Here is a 25,311-nt window from a genome sequence, read left to right on the forward strand (position 1 = left end):
GTTTGCCCTGCGGCGTGCAGGATCTTCCCAGAAAAAGTGCAAGCCACTCGGTCTCGTCCGACTCTTTGCAACCCCATGGACTACACAGTCCATGGCATTCCCCAGACCACAGTACAGGAGTGGGTAGTCCTTTCCCTTCCACAGGGGCTCTTCCCAATCCAGGGATCGAACCCAGGTCTCCTGCATGGCAGGCAGACTCTTTCCCAGCTGAGCCACCAGGGATGCCAGGGGATCTCCCCGGGCTAAGGATCAAACCCACGTCTCCTGCACTGGCCGGTGGACTCTTTACCACTGGGCCACCAAGGAGTCCCTAGTTTATTTTTTAAAGATGAAAACAGTGGGTGCATACCTTGGAATAATGCAGGTATGGTTCCATACCGTTTACATGAATTCGGTGACAAAAATGCTTTGGGTTCCCACTGCATGTAAAAGTGATGCTTATTCTAGACTGCAGTCTAGTGAGTGAGCAAGAGCATTACGCCTTCATAAAGAAAACGAAGATCACGGCATCCGGTCCCATCACTTCGTGGGAAATAGATGGGGAAACAGTGGAAACAGTGGCAGACTTTATTTTTGGGGGGGCTCCAAAATCACTGCAGATGGTGACTGCAGCCATGAAATTCAAAGACACTTACTCCTTGGAAGAAAAGTTATGACCAACCTAGATAGCATATTCAAAAGCAGAGACATTGCTTTGCCGACTAAGGCCCGTCTAGTCAAGGCTATGGTTTTTCCAGTGGTCATGTATGGATGTGAGAGTTGGACTGTGAAGAAGGCTGAGCACCGAAGAATTGATGCTTTTGAAGTGTGGTGTTGGAGAAGACTCTTGAGAGTCCCTTAGACTGCAAGGAGATCCAACCAGTCCATTCTGAAGGAGATCAACCCTGGGTGTTCTTTGGAAGGAATGATGCTGAAGCTGAAACACCAGTACTTTGGCCACCTCATGCGAAGAGTTGACTCATTGGAAAAGACTCTGATGCTGGGAGGGATTGGGGGCAGGAGGAGAAGGGGACGACAGAGGATGAGATGGCTGGATGGCATCACTGACTCGATAGATGCGAGTCTGAGTGAACTCCTAAAGTTGGTGATGGACAGGGAGGCCTGGCATGCTGCGATTCATGAGGTCGCAAAGAGTCAGACACGACTGAGCGACTGAACTGAACTGAAAGAATGTCCAGGGACATTCCTGGTGGTCCGGTGGCTAAGTCGTCATGCTCCCAAAGCAGGAGGCCGAGGTTCAATCCTCAGCGATGGTACTAAACCCCACATGCCACAACTCGCATCTCACAACTAAGACTTGTCATGGCCAGAGAAATGAATGATTTTTTTTTTTGTTAAGAAACACAAAGTTTCTATCTGGGATAAAATTACACCGCAAGGCTTATAGGAAGAAAAGAGACAGCATTCCTAAAATCGTTTCATCTCCTCCTAGCAATGTGTGAAACACGGCAAGGTGTAATAAACAAGAGCAATTAATTAACATTTCAAAAAAAGAGAGAGAGAGGCGTTGGATTCTTACAGAGAATAATTAAGAATCAAGAGAAAAGGGAGATCAGAGGCAGGTAAGCTGCTTTCATTGCAATTCAGAAAAAAATTTGTTAGCGGATTCATGTTGATGTATGGCAAAACCAATACAATATTGTACAGTAAAAATAATAATAATAATAAAATAATTTTTTTAAATGGAGGTCCAAGTAACACGTTTTACTTTTGATTCTGAAGACTTCTTTCCCCCCTGCGTCCCTCCTAGTTCCTTTCATTAGAAAGATTTGCTTTTTTCAATCCCTGTGACACAAAACGAAGTCGGTTTTGAAAATGAAATTATATCCTTTGTTTTAGTAACCTGTTTTTCTTCTTTTTAAGTAATCTGTACTTCCTTTTTTATGTTTTTTTTAAATTGATGTGTTTTTACTTTATCTTATTTTTTGGCCCCACCAATCAGCTTGTGGGGACATATGGGATCTTAGTTCCCTGACCAGGGATTGAACCACAGCTTCCTGCATTGCGAGGGCACAGTCTTAATCACTAGACCACCAGGGAAGTCCCTTAGTAACCTGTTTGATGAAGTGTCTGACTTCTGAAGATTCTCACAAAATGGCCAAAAATAGAGATACCTCCCGGGTAGCTCAGATGGTAAATAATCTGCCTTCAATGCAGGAGACGTGTGTTTGATCCCTGGGTCAGGAAGATCCCCTGCAGAAGGGAATGGTAACCCATCCCATTATTCTTGCCTAGAGAATCCCATGGACAGAGGAGCCTGGCAGGATATGGTCCATGCTGTTGCAGAGTTGGACAGGATTGAGGCACTAATGCTTTCACTTTCAATCTTATTAGTTTTTTATTTTTTAAATTTTAAAATCTTTAATTCTTACATGCATTCCCAAACATGAACCCCCCCTCCCACCTCCCTCCCCATAACATCTTTCTGGGTCATCCCCATGCGTTTGAAAGGACTGACCCCCTGTGTGGTCAGAGATCAGTGAATCACGGGCTCTCTCTCTCTATGACTTAAGTTTCCTTCTGTGTAAATGGGTGAATACAAATAGTTACTCAGTTTTGAGAAGTTCCCATAACCCGTGATTCTCAAGTACCATCTTATTTTCTCACAAATATCCCAAGTGCCTGTACAGTTGACATAGGTGATTCAACCATGATCTAAGCTCATTTTTATATTCCTGGAATTAAAGGTCGACTCAAATGCACACTTTCATAGAATTATTACACCTGCCATCTCTCCACGCCCAAAACTGAAACAGCCAAGAAAGGATAAGGCATACTTGAACAGCTTTTTTTTTTTAATTTAAGTATTTATTTACTTGCCTACGTTGGATCTTAGCTGAGGCAGTTCAGTTCAGGCGCTCGGTCGTGTCCGACTCGTTGCGACCCCATGGACTGCAGCACGCCAGGCTTCCCTGTCCACCACCAGCTCCCACAGCTTGCTCAAACTCATGTCTACCGAGTCGGTGATGCCATCCAACCATCTCGTCTCTCTGGCACTCAGGCTCAACCCCCTCATGGCATGTGGGATCTTAGTTCCCCGACCAGGGATCAAACCTGCGCCCCTGCCTTGGAAGGCAGATTCTTCACCACTGAACCACCAGGCAAGTCCCTTGAATAGCGTTCTTAATTTGAAGAGAGGATTTGTTTTTCCTACTGAGTAGGTCTGGAAGGAAATCAGACCGGAGGAGGAGGAGGACAGAGGAAAGACGGCTGCATTTCATTCTGATCTCCTCCGATGAGAGTCGGAGGTGCAGCCGGACCCAGAGGGCACCCCTGGTCCCTTGCCCTGGGAAGGACCCCTTTAGGACCACCTGGGGAATTAATTCCCTCTGAAGAAATGCCACTGATGCGTATCAAGAGAAACCAGAAGAAGCAAGGATGACAGCTTGGGAAGAGATAGCTGTTTCAACAGCAGATAATCCGGGGAAGACTCCTAGCTGTGACTAAAGCCCCCTCCCTGGGCTCAGCCCCACACTCCAGGGATGTCTGAGGTCTTCACAGATCATACAGGGTTTGAGGCTGTTCTGTGATTTCTCTAAATCAACACCATGCAGACAGTGGAAGACGGGAGATACAGTTGACAGTTAAATATGATATTTCAAGCTCCTTTCCCTTTGACTTTTTCCTTCAGCGACCTTCAAAGAGAGAAAAGGTAAATTTACACCTTGGAACGACTTAGCAATAGAACTGTTACCAGTCAGACTTTGTCCATCTCATCAACACATTCGTATCTTTCAGCTGATTCTGTTACGGTTTTACACAACACAGAGCAACTATTCTCTTTCTTTGTGTGAACACAGGGCCTCCCAGGTGGCCCAGTGGTAAAGAATCCACCTGCCAATGCAGGAGATTGCAAGGGGCGTGGGGTCGATCCCTGGTTCGGGAAGATTCCCTGGAGGAGGAAATGGCAACCCACTCCAGTATTTTTTTTCCCGGAGAATCCCATGGGCAGAGGAGTCTGGCGGGCTGCAGTCCATGGCGTCACAAAGAGTCAGACACGACTGAAGCAACTCAGCACTCGCAGAAACAAGTGAACAAGTGAACAAGATGGGGTGGGAGGCAGGTATCTAAGTGAACAAGATGGGGTGGGAGGCAGGTATCTAAGTGAACAAGATGGGGTGGGAGGCAGGTTCACTAGGGAGGGAATATATGGATACATACGGCTGATTCACGCTGTTGTACAGCAGGAACCAACATAATATAATAAAGCAATTATTTTCCAATTTTCCAAAAAATGTGCATAAAAGAAGTGCACAGGAAATCGGTTGTCTCTACAAATGCCCAACATGTATCCTGACAATTTAGACATATATTCAGAGAATTAGGCAATTTCTTATTAATTTAGATGGGACCAGAATCAATACTCCCCCCTCCCCCAAACTCGTGAAATTAAAACACAGGCTTATTTGTGTCATTTTCATGTAATTTTGATAACTGTTAATAGCTGATCCTGTTGTTCATCAGAGAGACTTTTCCATCAATAAAAATCATCACACACACTCAGAGACATCGCTTTATCTGTGAAATTGCTTTAGCAGAATCTATGGAAAACCTCCCCACAAATTGTAAGTGAAGCAACGTGTGAATTGCATGTCCATTCCCATAATATGACGCTGTTTGATTTCCACTATGACCCGAAATTATCAGAAGACGTGGGTTGAGATGGGATTTTTCCCAGGATAGCCATTATATTAACGTGTCTCCTCCATCTTCCTGTTTTTAAAACAATTGGGGCTTCCCTGGTGGCTCAGACAGTAAAAGAATCTGCCTGCCGTGCAGGAGACCCAGGTTCGACCCCTGGGTCGGGCAGATCCCCTGGAGAAGGGAATGGCAACCCACTCCAGTATTCTGGCCTGGAGAATCCCACGGACAGAGGAGCGAGTGGTTTCTTTACCGCTGAGCCGCCAGGGAAGCCGTGGGTGAGCAAACAGTAAATTAATGCAGACAGACCTAGATGGCTAGCTCAGGGCCGGGACACGGGTAGCATCCTCAGCCCGCACAAGGACAGACAGACCGTTTTTCCAGGAAGACCCTGGTTAACTCCTTGCTTCTTTAGCAAATCATCTCTCTGTGTATTAACCTCAGCAGCCTGTGCTGTTGAAGAAGATAAAATTTAACAGGGTGGGAGGAGAAGGGGGCGACAGAGGATGAGATGGTCGGATAGCATCACCGATTTGATGGACACGAGTCTGGGTAAACTCCGGGAGATGGTGATGGACAGGGAGGCCTGAGGTGCTGCAGTCTATGGGGTTGCAGAGAATTAGACAAGACTGGGCGACCGAACAACAATATCATCTGTATCTGAAAAGCACAGAATTACTGCTGCTGCTAAGTCACTTCAGTCGTGTCCAACTCTGTGCGACCCCATAGACAGCAGCCCACCAGCCTCCCCCATCCCTGGGATTCTCCAGGCAAGAACACTGGAGTGGGTTGCCATGTCCTTCTCCAATGCATGAAAGTGAAAAGTGAAAGAGAAGTCAGTCGCTCAGTCGTGTCCGACTCTCAGCGACCCCACGGACTGCAGCCCACCAGGCTCCTCTGTCCATGGGATTTTCCAGGCAAGAGTACTGGAATGGGGTGCCATTGCCTTCTCCTATACAATTACTGATCTTCTAATATTTCAGCTATGCGGCCCTAATAATTGCCTTTAACTCTTGGAAAGATATTGATGAACACTGAATAAAGTTGCCATTTCCCTTATTGTTGGCTGTAGGACACGAGGAATTAGACACACACACACACACAGACACACACACACACACACAGCCCCATGCACGCACTCACCAGCAGGGAGATTCTGCGATAAAACCTCTCTGTTCTTAGTCCTGAGTCTGGCTCCTGTTAGGTGCCCAACCCCCCGCCCCCCGTCCTCCACCCACTGTTTTTGTTGGTGGACCCGTCACGTGGATCATATAAGAAAGATGAACAACTCGGTCTTCTTCAGTTGTGTCTCAGCCCTCAATAAATGCTGAATAGATGCAAGAAAGGGGAAAGAAGCTGCTCTGGCAACTGAAACACTTCCAAGTCACCTTAGATCCTGTTAGCTCTGTGTCAATAAAATATCATAGAAGCCTTCAATATTACTCCGGTTCCACAATTTAGGGAACACTCATTACAAAGAATCTCGAATTAGGTGACGTCTCCTGAATCCATCAGCGTGGGTTTTCTCAAATCCTCAGGGTGCCTGTTTTCAGTGTAAAACTCAAAACCAAGTATGACGAGTGAGGTTTTCCAGAATTATTGGATGTGGGAGTCTCCTTAAAAGAGGACTCCTTAAGGATATAGTATGTATATTTCCATACAATGGAATACTCCTCGGCCACAGACAAGAATGAAATCATGCCATCTGCAGTCACGCGGATGAACCTAGAGAGGACCATACAAAGTGAAGGACGCCAGACAAACATGCCCGGATATCGCTTATATGTGGAGGCTAAAATAAGATGCCAATGAACTGAGCTATGAAACAGACTCACAAAGATGACAGATGTGTGGTTGCCGATGGGGAGAGGGTAGGGGCTTCCCTGGTGGCTCAGATTAAAAAAAATCCACCTGCAATGCAGGAGACCTGGGTTCCATCATTGGGTGGGGAAGATCCCCTGGAGGAGGGCGTGGCAACGCACTCCAGTATTCTTGCCTGGAAAATCCCATGGACCGAGGAGCCTGGTGGGCTACAGTCCGTGGGATCGCAAACAGTTAGACATGACTGAGCGACTAAGCATACAGAAGGCAGGGAAGGGATTGGCTGGGAGTTTGCAATTAGCAGAGATAAACTAGTATATATGGATAGAAAACAAAAGTCCTCCTTATAGAGCACAAGGAACTATACCAAATAGCCTGTGATAAACCATCATGGAAAAGCATGAAAAGATATATATATATATATATATATATATATATATATATATGTAATATATATTTGTATATATATAAACTGAATCAATTTTCTGCAGAGCACAAATTAACACAACACTGCAGATCCACTATATTCCAATAAAATAAACCTAAGAAAAGGGAATCCCTGATTTGGGAGGTCTTGTCAAAGACCTAAACAGCTGAAACATATGTGAGAGGTGGTGGAGTTTGAGACAACTATCTGAGATTTTATCATCTTTGAGACTCTGTTACATGAGGATCCATGGTATTTTTCAGGCCCACAAAATTGCTGAAATACACAACTGTCGCCTATCAATTTTTATAGTGACTGTATGAAATAGCCATTCATTAGCTAGATTCACTACTTTTTGTTTTTTTTTTTTAAAAAAAAAACAGTATTTTATGGGCCCTCAATTCTTTGTTGAATCAAAATAATCTGTTTCATATATGTATTCACTCACATGATGTACTAAAATGAAAAATCAACGTTTCACAAATGTATGTTTTGACAACTTTGAAAGCTTCACGAGGCTAAACAAACAGGGCATGTGAAGGATTCTATTACACTGTCATGGAAAATCTTCTTAGCCATTTCATTTCACTTTTCTTTCCTGACTAATGGAAAGAATTATCCTCTATCTAATTACCTTCATTGGTCCTTTAATCCTTTAAGGACCTCTGAGTCCTCATTACTCAGTCAAGCAGAAGAAAGACGAGGAGGAGAGGGAAGGAGAAAAGAAATAAAAAAAGGAAAATTCACAGTACATAGGAGAAATGGGAAGCAGTGACATACACATGAATTAAATGTCTTAACAACCTTCTCATGATCATTTACACACATAGGCAAGCTTTTTTGAGGAAGCATAGTGTTGGAGAAGACTCTTGAGAGCCCCCTGGACTGCAAGGAGATCCAACCAATCCATCCTAAAGGAAATCAGTCCTGAATATTCATTGGAAGGAATGATGCTGAAGCTGAAACTCCAATCCTTTGGCCACTTGATGCAAAGATCTGACTCACTGGAAAAGACCCTGATGCTGGGAAAGATTGAAGGCAGGAGGAGAAGGGGACGACAGAGGATGAGTTGGTTGGATGGCATCGCCGACTCAATGGATGCAAGTTTGAGTAAACTCTGGGAGTTGGTGATGAACAGGGAGGCCTGGCGTGCTGCAGTCCATGGGGTCGCAAAGAGTCGTACACGACTGGGCAACTGAACTGAACTGATGCCTAATTCCCCTCTACAATACGAGGACTGAGTTTCCTTCCAGACTTGCACCTTGGACGTGCTCAAGAAAAGTGATGAAGAGAAGAAGGGATAGCAGTCAGAAACCAGTTTCTAGAAACAGAGATGCAAACTTGTTAATCGCCCAATTGTTCTTCCTGCCACTGTTGAAAGGATCTCCATTCCTGAGCCACCATACTGACTTCCCACCCGGAAGAAGACCCCAAAAGACACCTCGCCAAGAGGAGCTACTCAGATGCAGAGACAGGGGACCACCACCACCGCCCCGGGTCCGTGGTGCCCAGCACTGGTTTCCTGAGACTTCTGTCCGGGCTGACATAGATTCTGGGTCTTGCATTCTAAGCGCAGAAGAAACCTATCATGGTTGACTTGATACATATGTTCCCAACTGACATGAGGTTGCAGACTAAGTATCAATTAGGTATGTTTCAGTGAGGGCTGTAATAAGCCTGTTACCATAGCAACACTCAGCTTCACTTGGGTGGGAAGTGGGAAGTTTCTGGGGACCATTAAATGGAGATTCTGGGGACCAGCCTGGAAATGGACTGGCCACAGACGACACAGTTTCTTCTGGAAAATGTCCATCAAACTATCCATCCATCCATCCATCCATCTCTCTATATAATCTATATCTATCTCAATCTATATATTTGTATTGATTCCTTATATACACTAAGCTTCATTTCGTTATATAACACAGCTATATTTCTATAATACATTGTCCAGTTTTCAGGTCATGCCTGGCCCTTTTGTGACCCCAGCGACTGCAGCCCACCAGGCTCACGTCCATGGGTGTACTCCAGACACGAATACTGGAGTGGGCTGTCATTTCCTTCTCTCTATAAGACATTAGGTAGCTGAATGAATTTTATTCATTATGGATATAAAGGTTTTCCAATAGATGTTGAAATAAAGCATGTTTTGATGAGTTTTTCTCATCAGTTGTATGAACTATATACAAATTCAATTTTACATATGCATAACACAGGCTATATATAAAATAGAAAACCAACAAGGTCCTACTGTATAGCATGGAGAACTCTCCTTAACATTTTGTAGTAACTTACAAGGAAAAGAATCTGAAAAGATACCAACACATACACACACACACACACACACACACACACACACACCCCTATGTTATATATATATATATAAGTTATATATATATATAAGTTCATGTATACATATGTATATACACTGATATATATCAATATATATCTGAATCACTTAGCTGTACACACTAATGCAACACTGCAAATCAACCAAACAAATTTAAAAATGAAATGTATGAATATAAATATATATATAAATGCAAGACTGAAATAATTATATACACATATATTCAAATTAACTGTAGCTAGTTTACTGGATGAAGGCTTTCTAGATACGATTTGCCAATGAAATGATTTTGTACGAGAAACGGCTCTGTGATGTCGTCTGTAACTATCCTGAGACCCCCCCCTGTGCCTACATGGCAGTGAACAGACATGTCAGGGACTTAAAGTCTATTTAAGTCCATTTGCTATTGAGGTCTTTGCTATATATATGTAGGTGTAAGTGTATATATATATAGATATGTGTATATATATATATGCTATATACCTATTTATATATTTGCTATATAAGTCTATTTGCTATTACGTGCAATCTGATTTCCAAAGAACCCGTGGCTGGAGACACAGTGGCAACTTGGGTCTGGAAACCCTGAGGTGTTAATTCACCGCTGACCCGTCTTTCCCAGGGGCTGGGATACTGCCCACGCTTCTTGGTAGGTGCGTTGCAGGGAAGCGGTCCACGTGGAACCGGAATCCATGGGAACGGCAGGAAGGCAGGGACCCCAAGCCACAAAGAGATTCTCCTGAGTCGCCCCACTCTGGGGACTTGTAGCTTCTCAGGGTTTAGGGAACATGAACCCCGGCTTTGTCTGCTGTGCTGATACAAAGCTCCTTGGACCATGCCAGGCGAAGTGAATGGCAACAGCCTCTCATCAGCGCCCTTGCACACCGAGAAAGACACAAAGGCTGGCATCTCCTACCAGGCAGATAAAAGAGCTATTTAGTTTTGTCTTTTTATTAAAAAAAAAAAAAAAGAGTGTCTGGTTTGATCCTCAGGGGGGAAAAAAAAAAGTCAGTTTCTGCATCCCAGTTATGCAAGCTGGTGGAATATGAATGAACATGAAGGGGCTGTCTGATTTCACTCCTACCTCACAGAGGGGCTCACCCTTGGTGTGCACAATGATACCCAGCTGGAAAACATCACTCATATCGGAAGAGAAAGCTTCCGGGAAAATTAGAGAAAGTACAGGTGTGCCCCTCAACGCACACTCGCAAACTCTTTCAGTCTCACGACTGAGGTCTCAACATCCTGTAATAAATCCTAACAGCAAAGCGCGTGAAACAGAATCTGCATATGCATAAATGGCCCACTGCGCTGTACACTTACTGTAAGTCAACAAAACACCGATAAAATAAGCAGATACACGTATATGTATAGCTGGATCACTGTGGTGTATCGCTGAAGCTAATGCAACCTTGTAAATCAACAAAACCCCAATAAAATAAATAGATACATGTATATGTATAGCTGGATCACTGTGGTGTACCCCTGAAGCTAGCAACGTTGTAAATCAACAAAACTCCAATAAAATAAATAGATACACATATACGTATAGCTGGCTCACTATGGTGTACCCCTGAAGCTAAGGCAACGTTGTAAACAAACTACACTTGAATAAAACTCAGAGATACACACATATACACGTATATACAGAGATACACGTATATAAAAGACACCTCCTCCCGGGAAGAAAAGCTACCACAAACCTATACAGCAAGATGGAGGGGCAATAAGACAAACACACTACCCTCCTATGAGTGCTAACAGGTACAGAACCAGTGACTGGATGCCGGTAACTGAGAGAAATGCAAATCAAAGCCACAGGGAGATATCACCTCAAAAGGGTCAGAGCGGCCGTCATCAAAAACGTCTTGCAAACGGTAAACAGGCGTGGGAAGAAGGGAGCTCTCCCCCACTGTTGGACGGAATGTGAACTGCTACAGCCCCGATAGCAAACAGGATGGAGGCTTCTCAGAAACCTTAAAAAGAGAACCACCATATGACCCAGCAATCCCAGTCCTGGGCATATATTCAGGAAAACACAAAAGCTTTTCATTCAAAAAGACACACGCACCACCCCTCCAACCATAATATTCACAGCAGCACTATTTACAGTAGCCAAGATGTGGACACAATGCAAGGGTCCGTCGATGGCTGAAAGGGTAAAGAAGATGCAATCTACACACACACACACACACACACACACACACACACACACACACACACACACACAATGGAGTACGACTCAGCCATAAAAAAAAAAAAAAAAAAGAATGAAACAACGCCATCTGGAGCGGCGTGGATGGGCCTAAAGGTGATCATGCCAAGCGAGGTTAGGGAGAAGGAGAAAGGCAAGTCTCCTGACATCACTTACACGTGGAACGGAAAAAAGGGCACAGATGAACTTATCTGCAGAACAGACTCACAGACGCAGAAAACAAACAGATACTCTTTGCTGTGTACCTGAAACTAACAGAACATTGTAAAGCAACCATGAAACTGAAAGTGTGAGTCGCTCAGTTGGGTTTCTGCAACCCCATGGACTGAGGCTCCTCTGTGCATGGGATTCTCCAGGCAGGAATACTAGAGTGGGTTGCCATTCCCTTCTCCGGGGGCTCTTCCTGGCCCAGGGATCGAACCAGGGTCTCCTGCACTGCAGGCGGATTCTTTACTATCTGAGCCACTCGTAAGCAGGTAAATCAACTATGCCTCAATTTTTTAAATTTTTTTAAAAAGAGGGATAAGCTGCTGTTATAAAAGAGATAAAGATATACCGATCAGCACAGGGAACTGTGTTGCATAATGTGTTGTCCGTGAGAAACTAGGAAAATTATGCAAAGCAACCTACATTCTTTTAAAAACAAGCTTTTGCTTTCCCACCATCAAGCGCATTCACAGAGGATACTCGTGCAGGAAAAAAACTTGAAAGCTCTGCAGCTACCCAACCTCAGTGGGTTCTGGGCTCCTCACCCCATAACCACCAGCCGCCCCCACCCTCCCAACCCTCTTGGTGGTTTTCCGAGACCACAGTTTGACGCCGCGGGCTGAGCATTCAAAGCTGGCGGGCCGTCAAGGTAACCCAATCTACGTCTCCCGCTGTGACTGTGAACCAAACACGGGTGATACTGACAATCGAGACCTGGAAAGTGACACCACGTTCCAATCCCATCACCGCTGTAAGAACACAAGCAAGGAGCTCTTTCCCAAGCTTTGCAAAAATAATCAGGGGCTCCAAGGGCACACCTCTCATCACTGCCAATCACACTTTCTGTCACCTTCATTTTTTTTTTTTTCTTAAAGGATTCCAAAGCTTAAACAAGTTTGTTTTTTAATGTGAGAAAAATCGGAAGAGAAATTCCACATTTTAAAGGACTGCATTTGGCGGAACAAAATTTCTTTCCCCCATCATCGACCTCCGCAAAAATAAAATAAAAGCCATAATCTGCCAAACAAAAATAAAAGTGGTTTGCAAAGGGGAAAGGGGATGGTGTAAATTGGGAGTTTCGGATTAACAGATACACACTAAAGTGAAAGTCAGTCAGTCGTGTCCAGCTCTTTGCGACCCCATGGACTATACAGTCCGTGGAATTCTCCAGGGCAGAATCCTGGAGCGGGCAGCCTTTCCCTTCTCCAGGGGATCTTCACAACCCAGGGATCAAACCCTGGTCTCCCCCATTGCAGGCAGATTCTTTACCAGCTGAGCCACCAGGGAAGCCCAAGAATACTGGAGTGGGTGGCCTATCCCTTCTCCAGGGGGTCTTCCCAACCCAGGGATGGAACCCAGGTCTCCCCCATTGTAGGCAGATTCTTTCCCAACTGACCCACAAGGGAAGCCTCATAGACACACATTACTATGCATAAAATAGATAAACAACAAGGAGCTACTGAAAAGTGCAGGAAACTATACTGAATTATTTTATAACCATCTGCAAAAGAAAAAAAAAAAATATATATATATATGTATGTACGTATAAGTGAGTCACACACTTGAAACGCAACTTTGTAAACCAGCTAGGAAAAGTGAAAAGTTAAAGTCTCTTCAGTTGTGTCTGATTCTTTGTGACCCCAGGGACTGTAGCCCACCAAGCTGCTCTGTCCATGGGATTCTCCAGCCAAGAGTACTGGAGTGGGTTGCCATTTCCTTCTCCAGGGGATCTTCCCAACCCAGGGACTGAACCTAGGAATCCTGCATCGCAGGTACATTCTTTACCATCCGAGCCATCAGGGAAACCCAACCCTACAAATCAGCCATATTTTAATTTTTTTTTTAAAGAGGAAGATGAGTCAGGATGGGGGATGAGTGCTTACAGGAACCTACAGAGAGCCAAGTGCACAGGATGAAAGACTAGAATGGGGGTGGTCAGGGGGAAATGGCAGGTTAGCAAATCCATGCTTATAAAGCTGAGGTAAAGTATTCTTGCCTGGAGAATCCCATGGACAGAAGAGCCTGGCAGACTATACTCCATGAGGTTACAAAGAGTCAGATAGGACTGAGCAACTAACGCTTTCACTTTCAAAGCAAGGTGACAATGTTTTAGACCTGCTGTATAATGTTGTAGCTACACCCCACAAGACTGTATGATACACTGAAACCCAAGCTAAAAGGGTACATCTGTTTTCCCCTGTTCTTACCACAATGCCATAAGATGAAAAGGTCTTCCCTGGTGGCTCAGACGGTAAAGAATCTGTCCCCAGTGCAGAAGACTTGGGTTCAGTCCCTGGGTTGGGAAGATCCCCTGGAGAAGGGCATGGCAACCCACTCCAGTATTCTTGCCTGGAAAATCCCAGGGACAGAGGAGCCTGGCGGGCTACATACGGTCCATGGGGGTCACAAAGCATCATACACAACTGAGCTACTAAGTTTCCTAAGATTAAAAAGATGTGCCTGGGGTGGTGGCCTCAAGATCAAACGATGACTTCATCACCCAATGGGATATCAGCTTCTGGAAACCAAAATGTTCACCAATGTTGACACGTCAAACCAAGTTCCAACTGTCAGCCAAAACAGTCATCTGTTAATGGAAAACCATTATACTCAATGCACATTTTAAAGAAAACAACCAGAGCTCTGGGTTTCTCGCCCTCATTTCTGAAGACCTGTAAAAGCACCTTGCTATTTCCTGAATACCATTCTGAAATGAGGGCTTCCCTGGTGGCTCAGACAGTAAAGTATCAGCCTACAGTGCAGGAGATCTGAGTTCAATCCCTGGGTCAGGAAGATTCCCTGGAGAAGGAAATGGTAACCCACTCCAGTATTCTGGCCTGGAGAATGCCATGGACAGAGGAGCCTGGAGGGCTACAGGCCAGGGGGTCACAAAGAGTCAGATGCAACCCATCCTGAAATCAAGACTTGCCTCTTTGAGATGTCTTCCAATGAGGCCCGACAGGGTTTTCTCTTTCTCAAGCCTTTCCTAAGACACTTATTCTTTCCTGGAATAAATTTAATAATACCTCATCTTAACTGTTTATTTTATGTTTGCTAAGGTTTGGTTTCTGTTCTATCCCTTCTGGGGAGCAGGGAGGGGAAGGCTGGACCAAATTCAGGTCAGTTTAGCTGCTCAGCCATGTTCAACTCTTTGCGACCCCATGGACTGCAGCACGCCGGGCCTCCCTGTCCATCACCAACTCCCAGAGTTAACTCAAACTCACATCCATCCATCCAGTCGGTGATTCCATCCAACCATCTCATCTTCTGTTGTCCCCTTCTCCTCCTGCCTTCAATCTCTCCCAGCATCAGGGTCTTTTCCAATGAGTCACTTCTTCGCATCAGGTGGCCAGAGTATTGGAGTTTCAGCTTCAGCAGCAGTCCTTCCAATGAACGTTCAGGACTGATTTAGAGACGCCTTCTGGAAACTGACTGGCCCATTTCCACAGGCAGAGGGCGCTCCAGAGTCCTGCACACGGAGAGCAGTTGCTCTCACCAGTGAATGTCTTAAGTTTGAAACCGGAGCCCCAAGTGGCCTGGATATATTCCCCACTCAGGCACCAATTTTACAAGCCTTTTATTTCATTTCTGTGTCATATGCCCACCGCAGACATAAATCCTTCTCACAACCTAGATATTTGTTCGCAGCCTAAAAATTGCCAACTTCTTTCCTTGGGCTCAAAAATCACTGTGGATGGTGACTGCAACCACGAAATTAAAAGATGCTTGTTCCTTGGAAGGAAATCTATGACAAACCTAGACGCCACATTAAAAGGCAGAGACGTCACTTTTCCAACAAAGGTCCATATAATCAAAGCTATGGTTTTTCCAGTAGACACATGTGGATGTGAGAGCTGGACCATAAGGAAGGCTGAGTGAAAAGATGTGATGCTTTTGAGCTGTGGTGTTGGAGAAGACTCTTGAGAGTCCCTTGTACTGCAAGGAGATCAAACAGGTCAATCTTAAAGGACATCAACTCTGAATGCTCATTAGAAGGACTGATGCTGGAGCTCCAATCCTTTGGCCACCTGATGCAAAGAACTGACTTATTGGAAAAGACCCTGATGCTGGGAAAGATTGAAGGCAGGAGGAGAAGGGGGTAACAGAGGATGAGATGGTTGGGTGGCCTCACTGACTCGATGGACGTGGGTTTGAACAAACTTGGGGAGACAGTGGAGGACAGGGAAGCCTGCTGTGCTGCGGTCCAGGGGGTCGCAAAGAGTCGGGCACGACTTAGCAAATGAACAACAACCACCACCACTTTCCCCCACCCCTGTCCTTTATTCATTTGCGCTAATCTGCCCCTCTCCAAGAGAATGCGAGGAAGGATTTCCCATCCTGCCATCCACTGAACAAAGAACAGAAGAGGCTTTGAAAGGCCAAATGTAGGTTGTTTAGAGAGGGAAAAAAAATGACAAAACTGGAAAATATTCGTGCCATGAATGGCCCTTGAATGGTTTACAGGCCACAACAGATGACCTAATTGCCTACAACCACGGGGGCTCAGTTTTGAGAGCCTCACTGTCTCCCCTTCTCTGCACACAAGCGGAATATTTTATTTGAAACTGGTAGCTGACACGCTGAAGAAATCAGCTGTTGCTATGTTAGAAGGCATAATCTGTCTCAGAAATTTTTTAAAGTCCTTAAGCAGATGATGAAGTGTTACTTCTGAAAAAAAAAAATACGGCACCCAGAATTCTTTTTTTTTTAATTGAGCAACTGATTTAAAGCTGAACATATTTCTCTCATTTGAAAATAAAGGCATGCTGTGAAGGATGGAGAATATTCAGAAAGAATACAGTCATCGTTGATATATTAAAAATCTGGTCCTTGCCCTTGACTTTCACATACCAAAAAAAAAAAAAAAATCAACTGTCATCAAGTTTGGGATTTAAATCTGTTTTCATCAGAGAAGCCTGTCTTCAGAGTGAGGTCATTTAAAGGACTTTAAATATTTTCACAGGGTCGCTTCATTTGAATCACATAAATTCTGTCAACAGGTTGCACCATCGACAATACTCAGGCTGTAACAAAGGTTGAGAATCTGGAGTACCAATTGAAACGGAAGAACGGTGAGCCCCCTGCCAGATTCCATGCACTTGAATACTCACTTTTGTGAGAACCATCTCTGCGTTTTTGTTTTGTGGTCCAGGCATCAAAGCCCAGTGTTCTAAAGAGTTCTTACAGAGTTGCCTGTGCATTCTGAAAAGCCACAAAATGTCTATAGACAGGAAACACTCTTGTCTTTGTATGGAAACCAGAAGCTTTCCACAAATTACTGCAAAGAAAAAAAAAAATGAAAAGGCCAAGTTCAAAAATAAAAGAAAAACACCAACTTGCTGTTGGTCTACATGCCAGGCCAAAAAATAACTTGACAATTCTGCACATGTATTCACTTGTGAATTTCATAGGATCATACCTGCTCTGTGCTTCTTACAGAACAATTCCTCATTTATCAAGCACGTTATCTATTCTTAAGACTGGGATAAAAAATTCCCTGGATAGCTGGATTTAGGGCTAAATGTACATTCAGCATTCTTTTATTTAGGGGAAAAAAATTACAAAGGAACGTTAACAATTCTTCCAGCAAAGAAAAACATGTCAAAGCGCCTTGCAAACAGCATCAAAGCACGGCTGTTATTATGAAAATGCAATGATCATTAACTCCTCGCTCAAAATCATACTGGTTTCCAAAAAATTTAATGTGTCATTTTAATCCAGTAATTTAAAACTGATGAAGTAATTTTCCACTTGCTACATCCTGGCCCTCATTTTTTTTTTTTTCCTTCCATGTCAAAGAAAATACTCTTTAAAAACTATCAATTACATTTCTTTGAGTAATAGAATACTGAGGTTCTCATCTTGGAAAAATAATTATTTGTAGAGGCCTCTGTGAGATGCTTCTGTTTTTAATATCGGGGCACGTTTCTAAAATTCAGTATTTTTTTAAAAAGCTGGATATAAAGGATGAGTGCAACCGTGTGCCATAAACGCCCGGCTTCCCACACACACACCTTGTGCCGCATTCAAACACGGGCACCAGCCCTGAATATTTTCGAGATCGCTAGTAACCTCTTCCCAACGCGGATGGGAGGCCCGCAACCTGTCCCTACCGCACCCCCCAATGTGCCCCAACACACATGCAGATTTCGGGGCCATCAAAACCATTTCCCCTGGCTCCGCCAGCCCCGAGGAAAAACGCGAAAGCATCTCCATTCAAATCACGCCGCTCTCCCAAGCAGCTGAGGTTGCTTTGTTCCGCCGGGAAGTCAGGTCTCGACACCCCGGTCGTTTCATTTCTAGCCGAAGGAGGTGCCCACCAGACGGTGCCTGACGCCTGCGCTTCTGGTCTGGCCTGCAGAGACCTCCACGGACTCGAAATTCGGCCCCGTGAGGATCACTAAGTCTCCCCAAACTTTTTTCTTCGTTTTCCTTCCTTCCCCACCCCACCTCCTTCTGCGTCCTGTTCCTCAAATCAGGGGACAAGCTTGACTCAGAAAAGAAGCTAGGTCGGCACCACCTCGCACCGGGACACGGGGAAAATGGAACGCGCTCAGAAGGTGGAAACCCGGTCGGCCAGTGGAGCCTTCCCAAAACTACAGGATATCACAGAAAGCTATTTCACCCCACTGACCAAATGGAAGGAAAGAAAAAAGAAAAAGAAGGCAAATCAAAATGAAAGGAAGAATCCATACTACCACCTTGCGGATCCTGCTAGCAAGGACAGCACCTGCTTACTTCGCTACTCCCCCCTGCCCCCCGCCCCCGACACCCCTCACCCCAAATTTCTTAAGTTGGGTCCACCTGAAAGACGGGCTCGCCCCGGGACCCGCCCGCGCTCCGGGTTTCACACATTACGCGCGCACCCGGCGCGCGCGCGCGACATGCCAGCCTCAGCTCCAGGTTATGGGGTTGGGGGGGTCCACCTCCACCCCGGACCCCCGAGACGCTGCCTGCTGCCCCCTCCCCCCACGCCAGCCCCGAAATAGCAACCTGGTGGCTCCAGAAATAAAGTAAAAAAAAAAAAATTTTTTTTTTAAAGAGGCCCACACCTGCTGGTCGGTTCCGAGGAATGAGTCCGAAGCCGAGGAAACCCGCAGCCAAAAAAAAAAAAAAATCAAAACCCGCCGAGAAAAGGGGAGGCTGGAGAGACGCAGAGGACGTCGTCCGAGCGCCCCTCGTCCTCCCGGCCGGACGTCCGTTCCCAGGGTGGTCCCCCAGCCGGGGCCCCGGTGGGAGGGGGATGGTCGGGGTGGGAGGGACCCCGGGACCCCGCCGATGGGGGAAGATCGGGTGATGTGTGTGTGTGTGAGAGAGAGAGAGGGGCGCCGGAATGGTGCGCCCGGGCCCAGGGCTGCGCGGGGTACCCGCGTCCGAATCTGGAGGTGCAACCCCCCTCCCACCCCCGCAACCCGGGAAGGCCGCCCGGGAGGATCGGAGGGGAGAAAGCCAGCCTCCTGGGTTCTCGGCGGGAGGAAAAGAGCCGGGGGGGGGGGGGGGGGGTCCAGGTCGGGGAGGGGGTGAAGAGAGAGGGGCGCGTCTGGGAGCCAGAAAGATGGGTGCGCGCAGGGAGAAGGCGGCGGGCGTCCTGGGGGCCGGAGGGGGGCAGGCAACTGTCGTGCCTGGGGGCTGGGGGCGGGGGGTGGATTGCAGCCGGGGAACCTCAGCCTCTCCTCCTTCCTCCAGCTCGAGACGCACCGTCTGCAGCCGAGCGGCGCACACACACACCCCCCACCACCACCATCAACACCTCCCCAGACCCGGTCCCCACCCCGCGCGCCCGCAGGTCCCGCCACTCAGGCCCAGGGGGCAGCCCGCCGCCGCCGCCGCCTGGGGGAGGGGGCTGGCTTTTGCCCGGCTCTCCCAACCCCTCACCCACCTCCGGGTACCCCCTTCCCCGCCGCCCCATCTCCAACTCCCCCTCCCCAGGCGGCGGATCTCGGCCACCAGTTCCGCCCGCTGGAGGCGGCGGCATAACCAGGCCGAGGCGCGCGGGAATGCCTTGTGGGGTGGAGTTCGGGGGGGGGGGGGGTTCGGGGCGGGGGGGGGAACGGGAGGTGGTCAGGACGAAATCGGATTGAAAGCGTGGGGAGGGGAGGGCGGGAGGAGAGCCGCCGGCTTTTAGGTCGGGGTGGGGGGCGCTTCTGTGGGCCACAGGCTGTGAGGGTGGTCCTCAGATCCCACTGACTCCCCAGACCCCCAGCCCCAACCTGGGACGAAAGGGCTGGCCCGCCGCGCGCCCGGCGGCGGTGGCGGTGGTGGTGCTGATGGGGGAGCAGGGGAGCGGGCTCTGCTCTAGAGAATCGGGGTCCTCCAAGGGGCACGGATGGGGTCGGTCCGCACCCCCCACCCGAGACCCCGGCCTGGAGCGCCCCGCGAGGGTGCCCGCTGCTAAAGCAACTTTTGTGGTTCCTGGGGCCAAGCGGACAGCCTTGGGGACCGTGCCGCGCGCGGGAGCCGCGTGCCCCTCGAACAGGTCCAGGCCAGACCCCCACCACCCCGCTAACCCCCCCGCCACCAGCCGCCCCCGAGTCGCTTCCCCCCAGCACCCTCCACCTCGCGCCGCTGGCTTTTTCTCCCAGCCCACACGCACGGGAACAGGAAGATTGGGGGGTGCAGGTAGCCCGCCCCCCTTCCTCCCCCCCCCCCACCCAGCTTGGCAGAAGCCGCGCGGAGCTAACCATCAATCCGTCTTCACCCCGGGGTCTCCAGCGCGCCCCGGGTCGCTGCCCAGCAAACCCCAGCCCGGTCCTAACCAGTCACGTGCGTTATTCAGCGCATCACACAAGCCCGTCACCTGCTCCCAAGGCCAGCAGAGGAACGAAGGGAGAAAAAAAAAAAGGAAAATCGGTTAATGCAAGCCCGGCCAAGCCTGTTTTTTGTGTGTGGTTTTTTTTTTCCTCTCCCTGGTTAACCGCCCCCCCAAAAAAATGCACCCCAGGAGGTAGCAGCTGACAGTTTTCCTTAAAGAAGGAGGGAGGCAAAAAAAAAAAAAAAAGGCCATGGTTGCTCACAGTTTCCATTAAGTCCTCCAGGCTGCCTCGCCAGTCCCGCTTTGCAGAGAGCTAGCGCTTCGGTCTTCCTGTCCCTGTACTGCAGATATATATTTTTTTTCTCCCCCTTTCTCTCTCGGCCACACTCTTCTCTGTTTATTTGTATATAACACAGCGCTACTTTGTAAACAGCAAACACGGCCCCGGCGCCGTTCAAACAGCTGATTGCAGCCAAAAGGCTTCCAACCCCACGGTGGTATATCGCGATTTTTCTAAGTCAAAAGAAAATAATAATAATAATAATATAACGTTTGTGTCGGAGATGTGCACGGAGCTGGCAGACGACACGCGCGTCCACACTCCCACCCACACCTAAGAAACGGAGCGACAGAAGAAAGTCCTATTGAAAATTTCAAAATTAGGGGAAAAAAAATAATTTTAAAAAATGTCGGATGAAGTGAAGCGCAAACGTTAGCAATCAGGCTTATTAGCATCCTTTTTCTGGGAAGCACACACGAGTCCAATCGTTTAAAAAAAATTTTTTTTAAAAGACATTGAATGAAAAATAACCCAGAGACGTATATCTTAAAACGGCACCTACCTCAGCCGTGGAGAAGCCGCATCGGTTCTGAGTGTTCCTGTTAGACATCCAGATTTTTCCAGGGAACCCTGACCGGTGCTTATGATTCAGGAGGATGTGTATAAGTCCAGACGCCTGGGGTTCTGTCGAATCCCAACCAGATTTGCACACCGTCCCCCACCCCCAACCCACGTCCCCAAAGGAATGCGAGGACCACCGACCCCGGCCGTTGGCAGGAAAATTCGGTGTTTCTGGCGTAAATAGTCTGACGGGGAGGAAGAAACGGGGACGCAGGCGGAGCTCGAAGGGCAACGTGAGGTCTGAATAGCGCTCTGTACGGAGAGACAGAGACCCGGGCTGCAAGAAAGAGAGAGAGATTGAAGCGAAAGGTCCTGATGGCTCCCAGCTCGCCCTCTGCTATTGGACGAAACTGAATGAAATTTACAAAGCAGCAGCCAATAGGTCTCCGCAGTCGGCCCCGTCACTACAGAAACCACATCCGCGGCTACAAAGCGCTTGCAAAGAGCAGCTAATCCCAGTGCAAACCAGCTGGAACGGAGAGATTCCCCGGGTGTGCCGGGGGTGGTGAACAGGTGAGCCGCGGCTCCCTGGGCCCCCAGGGCCCGAAGCGCGGGGGTTGGGGGGGGTGGGGAGGTGAGAGCTTCCTGCGCTCCTAGGGCACCCTTCGGAGATAGCAAACGTGCCGCCGTATTTGCAAACAGCTTTAACCCTTTACTGCCGGGGTAGGCGAGAGCCAGAGCGCCAGCGGTGGTAGCGATTCCCTGGGCGTCAGGCAGACAAAAGTGTTACTGTTTCCTGACTGATGGTAATGGGAAGCGATGACACAGAGATACACAGATGAACACAGAGATACGTACACACAGTCACAGACAGATACACAAACCAACACAGAGATACATACACACAGTCACAGACAGATACACAAACACAGAGATACATACACACAGTCACAGACAGATACACACAGTCACAGACAGATACCCAGACCAACACAGAGATACATACACACAGTCACAGGCAGATACACATAGTCACAAGCAGATACACAGTCCTACACAGAGATACATACACACAGTCACAGACAGACACATAGACCAACACAGAGATACATACACACAGTCACAGACAGATACACACAGTCACAGACAGATACCCAGACCAACACAGAGATACATGCACACAGTCACAGGCAGATACACATAGTCACAGACAGATACCCAGAACAACACAGAGATTCATACAGTCACAGACAGATACACATAGTCACAGGCAGATACACAATCTTACACAGAGATACATACACACAGTCACAGGCAGATACACACAGTCACAGACAGATACCCAGACCAACACAAAGATACATACACAAAGTCACAGACAGATACACACAGTCACAGACAGATACCCAGACCAACACAGAGATACATACACAAAGTCACAGACAGATACACATAGTCACAGACAGAGACCCAGAACAACACAGAGATACATGCACACAGTCACAGACAGATACACATAGTCACAGACAGAGACCCAGAACAACACAGAGATACATGCACACAGTCACAGGGAGATACACACAGTCACAGACAGATACCCAGACCAACACAGAGATACATACACAAAGTCACAGACAGATACACACAGTCACAGACAGATACCCAGACCAACACAGAGATACATACACACAGTCACAGACAGATACACATAGTCACAGACAGATACCCAGAACAACACAGAGATACATGCACACAGTCACAGGGAGATACACATAGTCACAGACGGATACACACAGTCACAGACAGATACCCAGACCAACACAGAGATACACACACACAGTCACAAGCAGATACACATAGTCACAAGCAGATACACAGTCCTACACAGAGATACATACACACAGTCACAGACAGACACATAGACCAACACAGAGATACATACACACAGTCACAGGGAGATACACACAGTCACAGACGGATACACACAGTCACAGACAGATACCCAGACCAACACAGAGATACATACACACAGTCACAGACAGACACATAGACCAACACAGAGATACATACACACAGTCACAGACAGATACACACAGTCACAGACAGATACCCAGACCAACACAGAGATACATGCACACAGTCACAGGCAGATACACATAGTCACAGACAGATACCCAGACCAACACAGAGATACATACACACAGTCACAGGCAGATACCCAGACCAACACAGAGATACACACACACAGTCACAGACAGATACACACAGTCACAGACAGATACCCAGACCAACACAGAGATACACACACACAGTCACAGACAGACACACAGACCAACTCATAGATACACACCCATCGATATACGTAGATAGATACAAAGATGGACAGGCAGACAGACAGACAAGTACGTTACCGTTTCTGCCTGGTACTGGGAAGCAGTGGTTTGTAGATTAATGCATACACAGATACCTGAGTAGGCAAAGTGAAAGGAAGTGAAAGTGAAGTCGATCAGTCATATCCGACTCTTTGCGACCCCGTGGACTGTAGTCGACCAGGCTTCTCTATCCATGGGATTTTCCAGGCAAGAGTGCTGGAGTGGGACTGACAAAACCTGTTACTGTTTCTGGATGGTGTTGGGGTTGTCTTTCTCTTTCTCTTTAGTCAGTAAGTTGTGTCAGACTCTTGCCACCCCGTGGATTGTAGCCCACCAGGCTCCTCTGTCCATGGGATTCTCCAGGCAAGAACACTGGAGTGGTTTGCCATTCCCTTCTCCAGGGGACCTTCCTGACCCAGGGATCGAACCCCAGTCTCCTACACTGCAGGCAGATTCTTTATCGACAGAGCTACTGGGAAGCGATGACGTGTAGGCAGAAAGGTGGATAGATAATACATAGAAGGATGGATGGAAAGATGGAAGGTCGGATAGATGGATAGATTCCTGCATGGACAGATAGATACCCATATACATACAGTGATGCACAGCTCGACACATAGATAGCCATCTGTATCCTTCTGTGTAACAAAATGACAATGAAGACCCATAAAGGACAGAACCTCTTTTCTGTCCAGGTCATGGGCTAATATTAATCCCTTTGGGGGTCTGTTTTTTACACGTAAGAACGTATGGTTTTGATGAATAAAACACGTAATGGTTCTGATGAATAAAATAATGAAGACATTGGTGGCGTCTGTCGTGTACTTTGAAACGTCCCTCTTCACTTTTGCGATCTCTTCCAGCCAACTACACGTTTGTTGACAGGACCTGGTTTTCATCACTGGGTTGAGGTTGAGTTGGCGGTCCACTGGGTGATATCTGAGGCTGCTTACGGCCCACCAAGTGGAGAAGGCAGTAGAGTATTGTGGCAAGCTGCACACAGATTCCCAAACTCGATTCCTTGGGTTCCAGTGGCCTGTGACCTTCGGGGTGTGTGCTGAGACGCTGTGTCTGGGTTTCCGCCTCGGTGACGTGGAGCAGATGAAAGTCATCACCTCATGATATCCTTGTGATGTGATGAGTGATACAGGGCTCAGGCATGTAAGATGCTGTAAACAAATGTCTGCTTCTATTAATCGCCTTATTTTGTAGACCTACGGCTTCGTGTCTTGGAAGACAAAGATGATGTCTCCTATGCATAGGACATGCTCACAAGTGCTCCGGAATCCCATCCGCTGTCTTATTTGGTGTGATGGCACAGTTAGGGATTCCTCACAAGTTTTAAGAGAAAGACACTTCGGGGACACAGTCTATAGAGGGGAAGGTGATGCACACTGATTTAGGGGACCCAGTTTAAGATCAAGTGTCTGATCTGTGCTAGCCGTAACCTACTGGAAAGTCTGTTAGGGTCGGTGAACTTTAGGGAATAGATCCTTTAAACAGAGATTAAAATAGCTCTCCTGTGGGTCCCTCGGGATGGCCAATGAGATGATATGCACGAAACACCCTTTACCAAAAAGAGCTGTATATCTCATATGCATAAAGAGGTTACTATTTCAATCACTGTTATATATACATTATATGTACACAAAATAGATACACAATCTAATAGTAGAAGAAACGTA

The 25,311-nt window shown here is 47.1% G+C and overlaps 1 protein-coding gene across 2 annotated transcripts in view; it reads right to left on the reverse strand.

The window, feature by feature from the left end:
* The window catches only part of LOC101117049 (neuroligin 4 X-linked), a 400,828-nt gene extending 379,233 nt beyond the window's left edge, over positions 1 to 21,595 (reverse strand). The window contains exon 1 of one of the 2 annotated variants that reach the window (XM_027963519.3): positions 21,256 to 21,595. The gene's annotated coding sequence lies outside the window, so the exon portion shown is untranslated. Of the gene's footprint in view, positions 1 to 18,713; positions 18,868 to 21,255 lie in introns of those variants that run through there. The other variant, XM_060408629.1, reaches the window with a different exon arrangement.
* Between the last annotated feature and the right edge of the window lie 3,716 nt (positions 21,596 to 25,311).

Source organism: Ovis aries, chromosome Y, assembly GCF_016772045.2.
Source record: "Ovis aries strain OAR_USU_Benz2616 breed Rambouillet chromosome Y, ARS-UI_Ramb_v3.0, whole genome shotgun sequence".
NCBI lineage: Eukaryota > Metazoa > Chordata > Mammalia > Artiodactyla > Bovidae > Ovis > Ovis aries.